The 18000-nt window shown below is 50.4% G+C and overlaps 1 protein-coding gene and 1 non-coding gene across 5 annotated transcripts in view; both read right to left on the bottom strand.

Annotated features, from left to right (window-relative positions):
- PITPNM2 (phosphatidylinositol transfer protein membrane associated 2) overlaps positions 1-18000 on the bottom strand; it is a 138224-nt gene that overhangs the window by 104293 nt on the left and 15931 nt on the right. The window lies entirely within an intron of this gene.
- Positions 13581-13724, bottom strand: LOC142430110 (small nucleolar RNA SNORA48). The gene has a single exon (XR_012780581.1). It is a non-coding gene; the product is annotated as a small nucleolar RNA SNORA48 (small nucleolar RNA).

Genomic DNA, 18000 nt, shown 5'->3' with positions numbered 1-18000 from the left:
GAGTCTGTGTCTTTGTGCTGCCTTTTCCCAGTTTTACACTTCATAAATGTCCTCCTTGGATTATATTTGAGATTAGGGTCTCTTTTGTCCCCTAAACTAGGGCTAGGAATCTGGTGCTGCAATTCCCTAGCTCCTGTGGGCTCCAGCAAGCTGCTCAGCGTCTCAGGGACTGTCTTTAGTTTCTTCGTGTTGCCCTGTCGGAAACACACACACAAGGGGGTGGTTTTAAGGAACAGAGGTTATTTTCTCACAGTTTAGGCTAGAAGGCCAAATTTAGGGCACCAGTTATAGAGAAAGGCTCTTTCTGTGTCTCTGTCTGTCTCGGTCTCTTGCCCTTTGTCTCTCAGCTCTAGGGGGAAAAAGAGCTTGTCTCTTCAGCCTCTGCCCCATGATTCCTTGGCCATCTCCATGTGACATTCCACCTCCCACAGTCCCTCACCTCCCCTGCTCCTTCCACACTCACCAGTGAAGGCTCTATGCTGAGGGGTGCATTAACATAACAAAGAGAGTTCTCTTCCCACCCATACTCTGGTTGTGGGGTGCCTTTGACTCATCTCATCGGGCACCCCATGTGATCCACAGAGTTGCTTCTTGTTTCACATTTTATTGTGATTTAGGTGAAAGTTCACAGAACAGATTGGTTTTCCACCCAACCGGGCTTGCACATTTTACCCCAAACCTGCTGGCTGTAATCTTTCTGAGCTCAGACTGGCAGCCCTTGCTCAAGCAGAGTGGCTGGTGGGTTTGAACTGCCGGCCTTTAGCAGTGGAATGCTTAACTGCTTGAGCCATCAGGACTACTTTATCTATATCAGTGCTTCTCAAGCTTCCTAATGCCACAACCCTTTAATACAGTTCTTCATGTAGTGGTGACCTTCCAACCATAAAATTACTTTTGTTGCTACTTTATCACTGTCATTTTGCTACTGTTATGAATCGAGAGACCGCTGTGAAAGGGCCGTTCGATTCCTAAAGGGGTCTGGGCCTGCAGGTTGAGAACCGCTGATCTACATGTACAGTGGTGAAAAATAACAATACATTATTTTTTTTGCCAAGTGGGGACAGGGGGGAAGAGCACACAACAAAACAAAAGTTTCCTCATGTGTAAAAAAGACAGATGATATCAGAACCTCCATCCCAGAGGCGCCACGCCTCCGTGTTTGCTGCAGCTAGAAAGGCAACTGCCACCCACCCCTGGCCTCATCTATAGACCAGGCACAGGTGCAGCGGGACACGGTGCCCAGGGGGTAGTTTGAATGGTCGCACCTCCTAAGAGGCCAACTCTCCCTCCCACCACCCTCTGAGGCACTAGTTGGGAGATTGGGGCTCTGAGATGCCCATCCTCACAGCCAGCACCTAAGGGCATCTATACCCAGAGTGCACTCTACGAGAGGGGTCTTATTTGGGAAAAGGGTCTTTTTGGGTGTACTTAAGTATGGTGCTCGAGGCTGGGCCCTCCTGTACCTCCCAGGTGGGTGCTGGGTCCAATGACAAGTGTCTCTATAAGAGACTGAAGGGAAGATAAACACTTAGCGGAGGAGGAAAGACACCCCCTCCCCTTCTCCCTTCACCCCCTGAGCAGCTGGAGGAGACAAGGTGAGGCTGTCTCCACAGCGACTTAAGAACTTAAGAACTCCGAGGCCTTCAAACCGCTAAGCGGGCAGACAGTTGTTAAAGCTGCGAAGGTTTGCCAGGATTTCTTGTTTCTTGACCCTTTCCTCCTCCCTCCCCTGCTTCTTCCCTCTGCTTTCTCAATAGACCCTCCACTCAGAAGCAAGCCAAGTGTCTTCACGAAGCCCCAGGCTGTGCTGGGAGCCGCAGGGAAACCCTGAGAGACCTTCCAAGTGAAGAGACCTTGAGTGAGGCAGGAAGCATTAGCAGCCCATTAGAAAGCTGTCAGAGCACTTTCTCTCCCGCCTGGTAAATGGCGAAGCCAGAAGAGCTGTGTGTGAAGGTAGAAAGACCAGGGCTGGGCAGCAGGGGACGGGCCAGGAGCCTCCCAAGGATGCTTACTTGAGCGTGCAAAAGTTCAGGAGGGAAAAAACCAAGTCCAGCGTGTGTGCGCACTTGCGCGCAGACACACACACACACACACACACACACATAACAAAGAGGAGACATTCTTAGCCTGCAGCAGTTGGTAGCATTATGTAAAATCCCAAGCCCACAAAAATATCATTTGGATGATAAAAAGTTAAATTTAGCTAAGTACAGAGTGACTAATACTAGGAGGAGAGACTGCACCCCCAGTTGCCTGGAGCCGATACAGCTGGCTTTTAGAAACTTTTGACAAGTAACCAGGGCCTGGTGCAGCACAGAATAACAGATTATGTAAGAAGAGGCACAGCCGTTAGCTGTGCAAACACAGAGCCAGGCAACAGCTGGGGTCAGGCTCTGAACCCTGCCAGCAGGACATGCCTGGGCAGCTGGACAGCAGAGCATGGCTGCGCCCAAGGGAACTGAGGCCTCACCTGGTCCCTTCTGTGAGAATCTTTTTCAAGAGTGGATGTGGCGGGCAGTGACTGATGGCTCTGCTGGAGTCCCTTCCCTTTGAATGGCCCAGATTCAAACCCAACCTAAGCCAACCCAGAGTGGAGTGGGGTATAGACAGAGGAGAACTGCCCCCATGGGGAGTGTCCTCTACACAAACAGAGGATGTCGTCTGTTTTCCTGGGGCGGGGGGTGGGGGGTGGGGGTGTAGGGTGCTGGCAGCCAAGCACCTAAACACAGTACCGCCATGGCTCCTTAAAGAAGAACTGCCCATAGGGTGTCCGACACCGTCATCTTTGTGCAGTTAAACAGGACACCTTTCTCCCACAGAGCAGCTGATGAGACTGAACTGCCCACTTTCAGGTTAGCAGCCCTGCACCTAACTAACCTAAGTCGTCTGAGCTTAAAGAACAGAAGGGGGTGGACAACATGCTGTGCCTGAAGTCAGAAGGCCTGGTTGCTTCTGTTTATGTGTTCTGGGGGTTGCAGCCCCCCATGTAAGAAATCCAACTAGCAGGAGCTCACCAAGCCCTCGAGAAGCCCAAGCTGGCCAGCCAGGTGGGGGTTCCATGGAGGGGAACCAGTGCCCCAGGCAACAGCTTCTGCTGACACAGCCAAAAGTTGGTGGCAGCTCGTCAGCCATGGGAGTGGGATCAGTTTGGAACTGATCCTCCCTCCCCAGGCAAGCTTTCCCAGCTGTCCCCAGAGCTCAAGTCCAACTTGCTCCAACCTTGTGGAGAGAGTAAATCCAATGATGGCTGTTTGGGGGGTGTTGCAGCAATAAATAACTGACCCAGTGTAATCAAGATTTTTTTCATGCATCTTAGAGATGGAATGTGTCCCCCCAAATATGTGTCTGGGCTGGGCCATGATTCTCACTATTGTGTAATTATCTTCCTCTCTGTGATCTGATATTATTATCCTGTGTATTGTAAATCCTCATGTCCATGTTTCTAATGAGGCAGTTATGGTAACAATGCAGGATGCAATTTACAGGATTAGGTTGTATCTTTTGAGATATAAAAGGAATTCAACAAATGAGTAGAGACGAGAGAGGGACCTACTACCACCAAGAAAGAAGGGTCATGAGTGGAGCACATCCTGGGGTCCCTGTGCTGAGAAACTCCTAGACCAGGGGCCCTTAAACTAAGGCCCGCAGGCCACATGCAGCCCGCCCAGGACATTTATCCGGTCCGCCGGGTGTTTTTGCCCCATTTGTTTTCTTACTTCAAAATAAGATATGTGCAGTGTGCATACGAATTTGTTCATAGGTTGTTGTTTTTTAAACTAATCTGGCCTTCCAACGAGTCTGAGGGACAGTAAACTGGCCCCCTGTTTAAAATGTTTTAGGACCCCTGTCCTAGACGCTGGGGAAGATTGATGACAAGGACCTCCCCCCAGAATTGGTAGAAAAACCCTCCCCCTAAAGCTGGGACCCTGAATTCAAATGTGTAGATTTCTCCTAAACAGTGAGAAAATAAGACTTGTGGCATTTCTATATTAGCAGCGTGGATAATCAGACAATTAATTTTCTTTGTCTAATGTGAGACTTTTCTGACAATGTTCTCCTATTCATGAGGTGTTCGGTAGCTGACAATATTTCGATGCTTGGGCACAAAGAGAAAAACAATTGTAAAGATGGTGCAGGACCGGGCAGTGTTTCATTCTATTTCACACAGGGCTGCTATGAGTCAGAACCAACTTGAGGCTTATGAAGACCTTTCACCTCTCACACTCACATCCAAGTCACTAAGAAGTTAGTGTTTCCATTAGACCTAGGGAGAGATGGCTGCTGCGTTCTCCCATTACTGATGGGATCCAGGCGGAAACAAGCCGGCACTGCTTATTGTGCTCCACCAGCAGCTACCTGAGCAGGGATTTGGACATGGTGGACAGAAACATCGCTGCAGGTCACTGCATGGAGGCAATGTGGGACCCTTGTGTCTGCTAGCTGACTCAGTAAGTCAACTCCCCTGGCTGTGGTTCCTCTCCCCATCTGGACGGTGAGGAGATTGGACAAGATGAACTTGAACTGGCCTCTAGGGTCAGCTCCCACATCCTGCAGTCCTGAGATTCTGAGAGAAAGGAGAATTGAACATGATCCATAGAGGACATTGGGTAGTGTGCACTGTGCCTTACAGGGTAGATACACACACACACACACACACACACAAGGGATCCTCCCGTCTGTCCCCTGGGGACTCCGCTCCCAGCTCTGCCGGCTTCCTTCATAAGTTTGGCGGAGCCACACCATTTCCCCATGGCAGAGCCCACTGCATTCTTCCTAATCACAGTGCGAGCCCCCTGACTCCAAATGGGCCTCAGGGACTGGTTTTGTGAGTCAGTTCAAAACTCACTGCCATCAAGTATCTTCCAACTCATAGAGACCCTATAGGACAGAGTAGAACTGCCCCTGTGTGTCTCTGAAGTTGTCCATATTTATAGGAGCAAAAAAGCCTCAGCGTTCTCCCTCAGAGCAGCCAGTGGGTTCAATCTGCTGGCCTTGTGGTTAGCAGAACAATGTGTAACCAGCCCACTATGCCACCTGGATCCTTGGATTCCTGGGGAGAGGGAGATGAATCCCAGCCTGGCCCCCACAATCCTCCATGCTCTCTGTCTTCTCTCCTCGGAGGAATCCAAGGCTGCCTCGGGACGGCAGAGCCACAATGCGACAGGAGCCTGAGTCCCTTGACTGTCCACACGAAGGCTACTCACAGAGCATCCAGTTAAAACACATGACAAGTGTGAGCATGAACCCTTTATTGTGATCACACATTGAAAATAGAGTTGCTTTTGTTGTTGTTGTTACAGCGGTAGCTTGACTTATTCTAAGTAGTACCTTCACCAAACTGCAACTACATGTCAGATATGTAACAGATACATAAGAGAGTTAGGCCTAAGGCCAATCTTGGCCCTCACAAAAAATCCAGCCCTGTCAGAAGCCATTGAATGAGATCCCCTGTGGGGCCCTCCTGTGTGTCTGAGCACAGCTGGGCTCCACAGGACTCTAAGTAGCTGTGATCTTTCAGAAGCAGATCTCCAGGTCTTTCTTCTGAGGTGCTGCTGGGTGGATGAGAACCTCCAACCATACAACTAAGTAGTCTTAGTTCTACTAAGATCGACTGATCCCATTGATAATTCAGGAATACAGACCAGCTCTGCACCCTGGGATCATTTGCTAAGCCCAGTGCCGTTGTGTTAGTCAAGCAGCACCACACTATTTCACGCTAACAACTTCACAGTACAGGTTATGACCCCCTCAAAAAACACAGAAAAAATAAAAACTCACTGTCACTGAGTTGATTCAGACTCATGGTGACTCTATGGGCCACTGTAGAACTACCCCTGTGGGTTTCTGAAACTCTAATCTTGACAGGGGGAGAAAGCCTCCTCTTTCTCCCACAGAGCAGCTGGTGGTTTTGAACTGCTGACCTTGAGGTTAGCAGCCCAATTGGTAACTGCTATGCCACCAGGACGCCAGGAAAAAAACCAAAACGAACAACTAAGACAGTTGTGTAAAAATAGAAAGAAAACACAAAAAAAGGAGGGGGGAAAGCTACACTAATAACCCCTAACTTAGGGTACTCTATAAGTTCTATAAGTTAATAACCAAAATTTTCAGCTGCGTGTGTCCTGGTAGGCAAAGAGAAGAGGGAAACAGGCTGGGTCACCAAGCCTTCCTTCATCAATGGTGGAAAGCACACGGGCTCCTATGAGAAACACATTTCATCCTGGCTAAGATCTCCATAGGGTCACTGAGGGAGGGGACAGCCTCTAGTCTGGGAAGGAGGCAGCAGGAAGAGCCCAAGTTTGCTCAGACAGCTGCCCACCTCCACCAGGGAGGGATAGCTCCTCGGGCCTCCTTCGGCTAGATGGGCCCAGCTCACTCTTGATGGAGAACTGCTCAGGGTAATTCTTCATCCTCGTGAATATCACACGGCGGCACCAGATAATGATGGAAAATATTTACATACCACACCACTGATGGGTTGTTGGGACCATCTGGCTACTGGGTGCGGTGAGTATTGTCAAACACATGTCCTTTTACAAACGTGTTGGCTTAGTACTGTTAGGGGCCGGACAACAGGGAATCTAGACAGCATCACCTGAGCCCTGACCATTCTCCTGTCTGCTGGGCCACCCTGGAACCAGAGAGGCCACCTCCAGTCCCTGCCACCTGTGAACCTTGGGTCAGAAGGATGCTCACAGCTCCCCCAGCCCAGGCACATCTGGGCTGAATATCCAATGTGACTGAGCCACCTCCTTTCTTCAAAAGCCTGTTTGGGCATCAGCTGGGCTGGACCAGCCTCAGCTCTGCAAGAATGCTCTGACAATACAGCCATGGAGGGTGGGGAGTGGGGGCTTCTCCAGCGATTCCGGGCTTCAGCCCAGAATGTTCCAAGACAACTTGGCACAGATCGCTTTCATCAGCAGAGGCTCCTGCAAGAGCCCTGTTCCCAGGATGGGCACTTAACGCAGCCTCGCGGAAATGTCTCTTTATTGCATTTCATTGCTGACCTCATTGGAAATACGATGGACAGAGGAGCACGGTGCAGCTGTTCTCACTCGTCTTTTCCGGACTGCTGCTCCCACATCAACTAAACCCACTGCCCCGACGTGCCCCTGGCTCACCTTTCCAGTTGACCCCATGCACTGCTCTGTCCTCCCCACTCCATCTCAGACCAACACCAGGATGCACTCAACATTTTTTGTGGTTGATAAAGTCCACCCCCCTTTTTAGTTTGGGGGTGTTGAGCGGGCTTGTCTTATTATTTTCTTAATTTTAGTTGGGGGAAAAAAAAGTTCCATTTGGAATGTGTTCCAAAGTAGCAATTTTCTATATGGGCAGCACACGTAGCCACCCACCTGAGGGGGCTGTGTCAGCTGAGCGATCACATCGTGCCAGCGCACTGACAGTGGTGAGTCAGGCGGAAACCCGCTGGTGCCCGGACTCTGCTGAAGGGCTTTCTGTGGGTGAGTCTTCACGGGAGCCCCAGAGCCCAGCCTCAGGGTCTTGTTCAAACAAGCACCCTCTGTGGTGCTGAGTTTTCCGTATCACCTAGTCGGAGGGGGGGGAGGATGGGCGGGGGAGAACATCTGGTCCTTGGACTATATAAGACCTGAGAAATAATCAATGCCAAACTAACATCACTCACTTCCCATTGAGTCAATTCCAACTCATAGCGACACTATAGGACAGGGGAGAACTGACCCTGTGGGTTTCTGAGCCTATAACTCTTTTCTTTTTTTAATCAGTTTATTGGGGCTCATACAACTCATCACATTCCATACATACATCAATTGAGTAAATCACCTTTATACATTCGTTGCCCTCATCATTCTCAAAATTCCCCTTCTGCTTGGGCTCCTGGAATCAGCTCATTTTCCATTTTTCCCTTCCCCTCCCCTCCACACTCCCCTCTCCCTCATAAACCCTTAATAATTTATAAATTATTATTTTATCTTATCTTACACTGCCCGGCGTCTCCCTTCACCCACTTTCCTGTTGCCTATCTCCTAGAGAGGAGGTTATATATAGATCCCAGAGATCAGTTCCCCCTTTCTACCTCCCCTTCCCTCCCGGGAGCCTATAATTCTTTATGGGAGTAGAAAGCCTTGTCTTTCACCTGTAGCTAACATCACACACCTTACCAAAGAGAAGCCATTCCAGCCACCACATTAGGGCAAGTTAATTAAATGTTTGGTGAGTATAGTCCAAGAATGGGGTTATAAACATCCAAATGGCCATGGGCAGAAGAGAGATTCACCACCCTGGGTGGCCTAGGCTTGTCTCGTGTACTCTGGACATGGCATCAGGAAGGACCACTCCCGGGTGAAGGACACTATGCTTGGTAAAGAAGGTCAGCAGAAAAGAGGAAGACTCTCAACAAGATGGACTGCCACAGGACTGCCACCATGGGCTCACACCTGGCAATGAGTGTGAGGATGGCGACGGCGGGGCAGCATTTCCTGCTGTCCTGCAGGGGGTGTGCTAGGGGCCAGAGGGACTTAACAGCACCTGGCAGCAGCAGCAGTCAAGGTGCCTGGTTGTTTGGTCAGACACCAGCCTCTAGATGTTACCATGAGATCATGTAGACGCAACTCACATCCACACTCCTTGATCCCAAGTGAAGGAGAGGATGATGGTGGACCTCGTCCAATCAGTAGACCGTCCTTTAAAAGCAAAAACGGAGGTTTCCAGGAGGAGGGCTCCTGCCTGTACACCCGAGATCTTGCCTGGCTTTCCAGTCTCCCCGACAGATTCCAGACACAAGAATGTAGCATCAATTCCCACCAGAGTTTCCAGCCTGTCAGACTTCCCTGCCCTACAAATCCTGGATTTGTCAGCCACCACATCCTTGAGAGCCAATTCCTTAAAATAAATCTCTTTATCTATATCTATACCCTACCACCCGTCTGCCAGGGTGTGGTGCTGCGGTGGCTTGTGCGTTGCCGTGCTGCTGGAAGCTGTGCCACCGTATTTCAGAAGCCAGCAGGGTCTCCCATGGTGCCTACCGCCCCGGTGGGCAGGTTTCAGTAGCCTTCCAGACCACGACAGAAAGGCAGGCCTGACAATCTACTTCCAAAACTCACCGGATGACAGTCCCGCGGGTCACAGCAGAATCGTGTTCAATACACTGCTCCAAGAAAGTGCCTGCTTTTAGGTTGGAAGGCACTCAAAATGTGGATGCAACAGTGAATTGGGAATCCAAGCCACAGGCCTGGGGTCCCCCTGGACACAAGCGGGGGCTCCATTAGACAGCATCTCCTTGAAGGCAAGCTAACCATTCCTTGAAGGGCCCAGAAAGCACCCGGAGCACCCTGATAGACCTTTGGGCTGAGAAGGCAAGGCAGGAAAGGGCTCTGCGGCCCTGCTCCCAAAGGCTGCAACCCTACAGAGTCGGCACCTCACGAGGCCCTGCCGGCCTTCCCCTTGCTTCCCACCCTTTGCAACAGGAAAGGCTCACCCATGAGGAGTTCTCTCCTGATTTCCATTTTACTTATGATTTCTTCCCAACCTGGGTTTTGGGGCAAAACCCCACTGCCTTGCCCCGACACAGAGAATTTCGTATAATTCCTCTCTAAGTGCGCACACACGCGCACGCACACTGACCCAAATCCAAACCACTGCCGACGAGTCAATTCTGATTCGGGGAGACCCAATACAGGTCTTTCCCAAAGCTGTCCATCTTGATGGGAGTTGACAGCCTCATCTTTCTCCCGCAGAGTGGCTGGTGGGTTTGAACCGCTGAGCTCACTAATAGCAGTCCCTCACTTAACCCACAGCGCCACCAGAGCTTCTTCTCACACACCCAACAAGCAGTCACAGCTTCCTCAGGGAGCAAAGCCAGGAGAGTGAAGGTATGTGTGTGTGTGGAAGGAAGTCCTTGAATTCGGTACCAATTACAGGTTTTCGGAGGCAAACTACGCTAAAATACAAGACAAAAGATCCGTTTCATAGAGGTGAGCGTCCCCAGTGAGCCACTGTCAAGTGAACAGGGCAGGGACAGCCAGCACGTGCAGATACATAGTGTTAAAGCACACGACCGTCTGCCCTCTGATGCCATGACCCTGTCTCCTTTGTCACCCCGTGATGGCTTCTACATGTCACAGGAGTCAATTGTGAAAAACAGCTTCTGACAGCCTCCTGGCTCACGATGATGCAGTGCACAACTGTACCTGCAGGTGCAGGCGGTGTTTGTTGTTGGGGTCACCACTAGTCGTGGGCTAAGGCGATGACCGCTGGTCGCAACAGCCAAAATGCAAGCCTGCTGCCGCTGAGGTGGTCCTGACTCCAAGCGAGCTAGAGGACACACTAGGACGGCTCAGAGGTTTCCGGGGCTGTGGTCTGCATGGAAAGGAGACTGGTGGCGCTGTGGGTTAGGGGTCAGTCTGCTCACTGCAAGGCCGGAGCTTCCGTCCTACAAGCTGCTCCCAGGGAGAAAGATGCGGTTCTCTGTTCCAGTAAAGATGGCCCAGCTTAGTAACCCGATGAAGAGTCTCTTCGACTAGGAATCAACTCAGTGACAATAGGCTGTTTGCTTGTTTTTCATCTTTATAGAAACAGGTCATTTTCCCTCTGCAGAGCAGCTGGTGGGTTCAAAGCCCCACCTTTTGGTTAGCAGCTAAGCCCCAGGCCACTGTGCCTCTGGGGCGCCTTCCCCAAACCATATCTGTTGCCTGTTGAGTCCACTCCAGCCCAGAGAAGCTCCTAGGACAGAGTAGAACTCCCCTTAGGGTTGGGGGCTATAATCTTTATGGAAGCAGATTGCCCATCTTTCTCCCAAAGAATAGCTGCTGGGTTCAAACACCAATCTTTTGGTTAGCAGCCGAGAAGTGCCTAACCACTGGGCCACCAGGGGTCCTTGAGCAACAACAATAGGAAGGAAAGGGACCCCCAGCGACTTCTGCCCAGAACAGCCTTCTGAACCCTTTCCACGGCCTTCAGAACAGCCCGGTTGGTGGCAATCGGATTGAGGCCTGCGTCTTCATCTCAGTGGCCCCAGTCTGCCTAGTGACTCAGAGATCCCAACCAGGCTGAATTACAGCCAGAGGACTCTGTTTACTGAGAGGCAAGAGATGCCTTGAGAGAAAGGGAGAGAGGAGAGAGGAGAAGGGTTTGGGGGGGGGGGGGGAGTTGAGAATTATTGGGGAAATGTGGAGAATGCCCATTCCCCTGGCAACGATGGCTAAATGGGGTGTCCTCGTACTAATGATGATAACGTGACAGAAGTTAATGATTTACCAGCAGCCACAGGCCAGCATCCTCTCGCATTGTGGCGGGCCTTTGGAGGGCCAGGGCGGGGAGAACACACCAAGGTTAGTCTCTCCTCCAGTCACACTCTTCTGAGCACAACATCCCCGACGGGAGCCGAGCTTAAAATAAGGCACTTGAAGCCTTTGTAATCACAGCCTAAGGTTGCAAATGTGTCCCTGACGTTTTCGGCAGCGCCTCAGAATAACCCGGCACGGATGGCGCCGTCATCCCATTTCTCACAGCAAAGAAGATTCTGGCTCAGGGCAGCTGGGCACAAAACTCAGCTTAAACTCCAGAGCCCTTCTCGGAAACAAGCAAACTTGGGGCCTTTGTCTCTATCACTGAGGCACTGGATGCGGGCTCAACCCCAGGGAGGGGCTTCTCCAGAGACCCATTTTTTCTGCAGCAAACACTGCTGCCTCATGTCCCCTGGGGTCATCCTGGATGCCATATAGGTCAAACAGACCCTGGTGGCCATCGCTGTTGATTTCTCACCCAGAAACACGGCCCCTGCCTCTCTGGCCACGTTTCTCCCCATTAATTGTCCGTGTTGGCCACCGCTGACAATGTGAGGATGCTCTGGTGCTCACATTGACCCGCGACTGGCCGTCAGACTGGCTTATTCTGTCGTTCCACTTGGTGAGCATTGTATCCATTTAAAGACATCACTGGGACTCCCTTTTCCCGAGTCATGCCCGCTTCTTTTTTTCTAAACCGTCACACTGGCTCCAATTGCCAGAAAAATGATCCGTAGTGATGCTGCAGTTGACTTAAAATGAGAGTGTCTCTCGAAGCAGCAGTTTCTAGATGTTATTTGATCCCAGAGTTATTTTTTGACACAATAGCTAACAGCAGCTCTGCTTGTCCCTCAAAACAGACTGTGGGAGACGCTGTTCCAGTGGTCACTGGTCCAAGATAGTGTTTGTGTTGGTGAAATCTGTGTCTGTCTGCCAGGGGGAGGGCAGCCTGACCGAATGCTGGTCCAGCATCTACTGCACCTCCTCTTATGCAGAGCCATGACCCACCCATCAGTGGAGGCCGGACCTGTTTCAATGGAGCTCCCAGACTAAGACAGACTGGGAAGAAAGGCCTGGCAATATACTTCTGAGAATCAGCCAAAGATGACCTCATGGATTACAAGGGTCCAGGCCACAATAGACGCTAAGCAGCATTCCACTCACCTGTACCTGGGACTCGCCAGGACTCGGGAGCCAACTTGCTGGCAGCTAATAACAACAATGCAAGAACAACTATATCTTGATTTTGTCTTTTCCCTAATTTGCTTTTTATAAATTTCTTAGTGTTGAATCATCTGCTTTTATACTTAGGACTGGCCCACACCCAGTATCCCAAGCTGGGTGCCTTTCTCAGGGAGACACCAAACAGTTCCTGTCTTGCACATGTGCACATGCACGCACACATGTGGAAAGAGCTGCATACCACCCCAACAGCATGCTGGGATTTGTGAGTCAATGTGTCTCACACATAGTGCATGCTGAGGACTGAGGAACTAAGCATGAATTAGGCTATCAGGGAGGGCTTCCTGCAGGAGGGGACACTGCACAGGCTCACAGAGGCTCTCTGAGGAACCACTAGCTGGATAGCTGGTGGCCCACAGACTTAATGGATGCACTGGGAATGAGGACATCTGGTTTGGCCTTCCGCCTTGCTGCCTGGAACACACAATGCAACACACAGATGGAAGGGCCCTGTGGAAGGAAGCTCCTTTTCCTTGTCCTTTGACTCCATCCACAGGCTAAGGCTCATGGAGGGTTGTTAATGTGGCCAAGGCCACGGGACCTCCCTTCTTCCTTCTGGAGAGCATGACAAACTGAAGAGCAGAGAGATCCTGGGCAGGCAAGACGAGGAAGCTGGGCATCACAACACTCCTTGGATTAAGCCCTGTTGTTTCTTCCTGGCCCGCTGGCTGAGTCAGGAGGCCTTAGGGCTCCAGGTCAGGCACAGAGGGCAAAGGTAGCAGGGGGCCTGACCCAGGAAGAGGCCTGTCCCCCTCCCCGCCGGCAGCACAGTCAAGTCACCAGAGGTGTGTTGTCTACATCAACAAACATGAGAAGACATACAAGGATGGCTTTCCATGCCTATCCACACATACATATATACATACATCAATACTTACACACAGACATCCAACTATCCATCCATCCATGTATACATACACAGACACCCAAGTATCCACACATACAACTATACATAAATATCCACACATACATTCAAGTATACATACTCAGACCCCAACTATACACACATAAATAAATATAAGTATCCATCTAGGTGAATAAGCAAATGTGGTGAAGAAAGTTTTTTTTTTTTTTTAATGTGCCCTAGGCATGAAACAGCTCTGGCCACTATCTAGGCATCAAGCTAGGATGAACAAAGGGCTGCCAGTCTGCTCTGCCCCTGACTGATATAAGAGCACCACCACCAATCAGGTGTCTCTTTGCCCATAGCCAGGGGATTGAAGAAAGTTTATGGTGCCCCTCTATCAAAAGATATAGCATCTAGAGTCTTAAAGGCTTAAAGGTAAACAAGCGGCCATCTAGCTCAGAAACAACAAAGCCCACATGGAAGAAGCACACCAGCCTGTGCGATCACGAGGTGTCGAAGGGATCAGGTATCAGGCATCATCAGAACAAAAAAAGTCATATTGTGAATGTGGGGGAAGTGCGGAGTGGAGACCCAAAGCCCACTTGTAGGCCACTGGATATCCCCTTACAGAAGGGTCTCAGGGAGGAGATGTGCCAGTCAAGGTGTGATGTAGCAATGATGAAATATACAACTTTCCTCTAGTTCCTAAATGGTTCCTCCTACCCCACTATCATGATCCCAATTCTACCTTACAAATCTGGCTAGATCAGAGGATGTACACTGGTACAGATAGGAACTGGAAACACAGGGAATCCAAGGCAGATTATCCCTTCAGGACCAGTGGTGAGAGTAGTGATACTGGGAGGGTGGAGGGAGGGTGGATTGGAAAGGGGGAACTGATTACAAGGATCTACATATAACCTCCTCTCTGTGGGACGGACAACAGAAAAGTAGGTGAAGGGGGACATCAGACTGTGCAAGATATGACAAAATAATTATTTATAAATTATCAAGGGTTCATGAGGGAGGAGGGAGCAGGGAGGGAGGGCAAAAAATGAGGAGCTGATGCCAGGGGCTTAGGTGGAGAACAAATGTTTTGAGAATGACGAGGGCAATGAATGTACAAGTGTGCTTTACACAATTGATTTTTGAATGGATTGTGATAAGAGTTGAATGAGCCCCTAATAAAATGATTTTAAAAAGTATCCACCTATTCATGCATTATCCATACTTCAATTGCTTTCTATCTATCCTCTTCCCATCCCTTCATGCATCATCCACCTATCGATACACACACACATACATATAACTAGCCATCTACACATACATACAACCAACTAACCATTCATCTGTACATATATACAACTAGCCATCTATAAATACATATATTTATAATCAATACATAAACCCAACAATCCACCCATATATACATACAGGTATCCTTCTATACATGCAATCAGTCATACAGGCCTACATAAATATATACATACATACACACAACTAGCTTTCTGTATCTTCATCACATACAACCATCCATACAACTGACCATCTACACATACGTACATACATTCAAACAACTAGCCATACCTAGATCCAGACAAATATACAATTAGTCATCTTTTTGACAAATAGGGAGACACGTTAGTGAAAATGCGCAGGCATGCCCCAGCAAGTAGAAGGAAGCAGAAAGTGATCTTGTTCAATCTAGAATCTTAAGCCCATCACTCTGCCCTACCTCAATCAATAAACCTTAACAGCTTGAGTCTGCACATAAGGTCCTAACGTAGTGGTCCCAGTCTACAGTGAGCTCTTACTGGAGGGAACCAAACATCCACCAGGGTGAACGAGGCACCTGTCAGGTACCAGGCAATGTGTTAGGCACCTTTCTGTACATTCTTCTTTCAACCCCAGGACCAGCCAAAAGACACAGAAGCTCCAAGAGTGGATGGGCCCGGCTCAAGGCAACACAGCAGGTCAGGGCAGAGTTGCACCTCATGCCCCATCATTTGCACCCCTGCTGACTGATCCCCTGGGTGGCACACTGCCACTGGCCCTCCGGCTGTGGGCGTGCGGGAACACAGGCAGTTGGCATCTGCTCTCTGCATAGGTGTTTGTCTTTCCACTGGCTGAGCGGGCGAGAGCCATAAAAGGACATGCCCAACGTCAGGTGTGCTAGTGTTCCATACAGACAAATGTCGTCACGCCTGGTGACCTGGCACAGCCAGGTTTTGCCAGGAACACCCACCCCCATTCCCAGGAGCACCCAGTAGAGGCACACAGGAGGTGCTGTGTAAATTCAAGATTCCAGTACTGGGTTCTAAGGACCCTGCACGGACCCCTCCTGCCCTGGCAAGGCTGGGTAAACATCTGAATAGCAAGAACCCAGGCAGGGGGTGGGTAGGTGAGCCCAGACAAATAGACTCTAGGGCAGCCCTGGTGCTCAATGGTTGCCTCAGCCATGTCCACTAGAGAGTGAGAATCTTCACAAATGATATACTGAGGCCCCAACCGATGGGCTGCAAATTCTAAACTTCTATGGTGGATGTGGTATAGTGGTTCCACGTTGGGTGGCAATGAACATGGTCAGCAGTTTGAAACCATCAGCAATTCCTTGGAAGAAAGACTGATCACTATGAGTCAGCATTGACTCGATGAAAGTGAGTGAGTGGCATGGGTGTCAGGAGCCTTGGGAGAATATGGTTACATGTTGAGCTAGTAATGACAAGGTCAGTGGTTTGAAACCACCAGCAACTCCTTGGGACAAAGAGGAGGTTTTCTGTTCCAGTAAAGAATTAGTCTTGGGAACCCACAGAGGCAGTTCCATTGACTCACTATGAGTCAGAATCGACTCGATGGCAATGAGTTGGTTAGTTGTTGTTGGTTTTGGATGGTGGCTGTCATCCCATTTAAGAATCGGACTTTGTCAGGCAAATGAGCCAATTTAGTAAGGCATGGGTTGCAGCAGATTTTGACAGAAGGACAAAGGGAAGGGAAGGACATACCAAAGGAGGATCAAAGAACCAGGAAACAGAAGGTAAAAAGAGGTGAGCACCTTCCCCGGGGAACAGGCACAAAGGAAGCCTCCTAAACAGAGTCAGGATGGCCAACTTGGAGGTCTCCAGTCCTTTGGACACGTCATCAGGAGGGACCGGCCCCTGAAGAAGGACCGCATGCTTGCTGCACAAGAGGGGGGGTGGAAAAGACGAAGACCCTCCACGAGATGGATTGACACGTGGCTGCAACAACGCGCTACAAAGTCACTGTATGCTGGCACCTAATCGTAGCAGCGACAACTGTGAGGGAAAAAATGTCTGTTCATGAAAGTCACCCACTTGTGCTATATCTGATACCAGCCTTAGACAGCTGAGGCACAGGGCAAGGAGAGTGTGTCAGTCGGTCCAAATGCGCCTTTTGTTCTGGTTCACGGGACGGTCAGCCTTTCCCTCGCACCTCCTCTTGCCTCTGCCTCTGAGGCCAACTTCAGGGAAAAGCAGAGGCCGAGCGGCTGTGTTGGCAGTAGGAGCTGCCTCACTCAGAACAGGGAACAAGGAGGTGTCCCTTGTGCATCCTCGGAGTTTGCCTGGGTCAATTCCTTCACCAGATCCAGAGGAGCAGGAAGGGCTGGAACGGTCAGGTGAGTACAGGAAGGCCCATGGCGCAGCCAGGCCCAGGGTCACACGACTCAGCTAGAACCAGGCCTCCAGCAGAGCCTGAGTAGAGCTCAGGATAGCTGTGGGCACCTTGGGCCCTGACATCTAGCGTTTGTCTGTGGCTCTCCCTGTTTCTGTGGCTCTTTCTTCTATTTGGGACTCTTTCTTGAATCTCTATTTGTGTCTCTGTGTCTCTCCCTATCTGTATGTGTGTCTGTGTCTCTCCCTACTGTGTGTCTCTCCCTGTCTCTCTCTCTCTCTCTCTTACATACACACACACACACACACACACACACACACACAGAGTAGCTGAGCTCGCCCTCAGGAAGCCCACCTGTCTGGGGAACCCTTGATCCAGGATCCCCTTCTTCTCTCTTGGGCAGGGAAGGCATGAAGTCTCTTATGCTCACCACCACCACCACTCCTGTCCTCCCCCCACCCCCCACCAATCTCCATAGTGATGGAATCACGCCGTTAAAATAAATAGGGCTAAAAATAAACCATGGCCTGTTGAGGGGGTGGGAGGGAGTCCTTTCCAGCTGCATGAGCTTGGCACCAAGGGGCCACACACCTGAGCTGTGTCCCCGGGAGGTGTGTGAGTACTGCCACTCACAAACCTGGGGCCCCAGGGTGGGTGGGCAGATGTAAGGCAGGACGAAGGCCCTGAGCTGCCAGTGTTTTAAAATCCCCCCGTCGGGTACAGAAAACAAAATTTCTGAGTGGGAAGGCACCCCGAGGTCCCCTGCTTACAAAATGCCAGGTTGGTGCAGGACCAGCACCTGTTCTTGAGGACTGAGCTCCTTTTAAAGACCCCTAGATGTATCCAAGGGGTCACTAATCCCTCTGAGGCACAGCAGGAAGGGAGGGGGCAGGGAGACCAGAGCACTGGAGAAGGAAGTCCCAGGACCAAAAAGTTCACTCACTGTGAAGAACGTGACCACGGTCATTAGACAGCTCACGTAGAAATGGCTGAACGGGTCACTGTGAAACAGTATTT

This window comes from Tenrec ecaudatus, chromosome 16 (assembly GCF_050624435.1).
Source record: "Tenrec ecaudatus isolate mTenEca1 chromosome 16, mTenEca1.hap1, whole genome shotgun sequence".
Lineage (NCBI taxonomy): Eukaryota > Metazoa > Chordata > Mammalia > Afrosoricida > Tenrecidae > Tenrec > Tenrec ecaudatus.
Note: the sequence above shows the minus strand (reverse complement) of the source record. Positions and strands in the feature narration are given on the sequence as shown.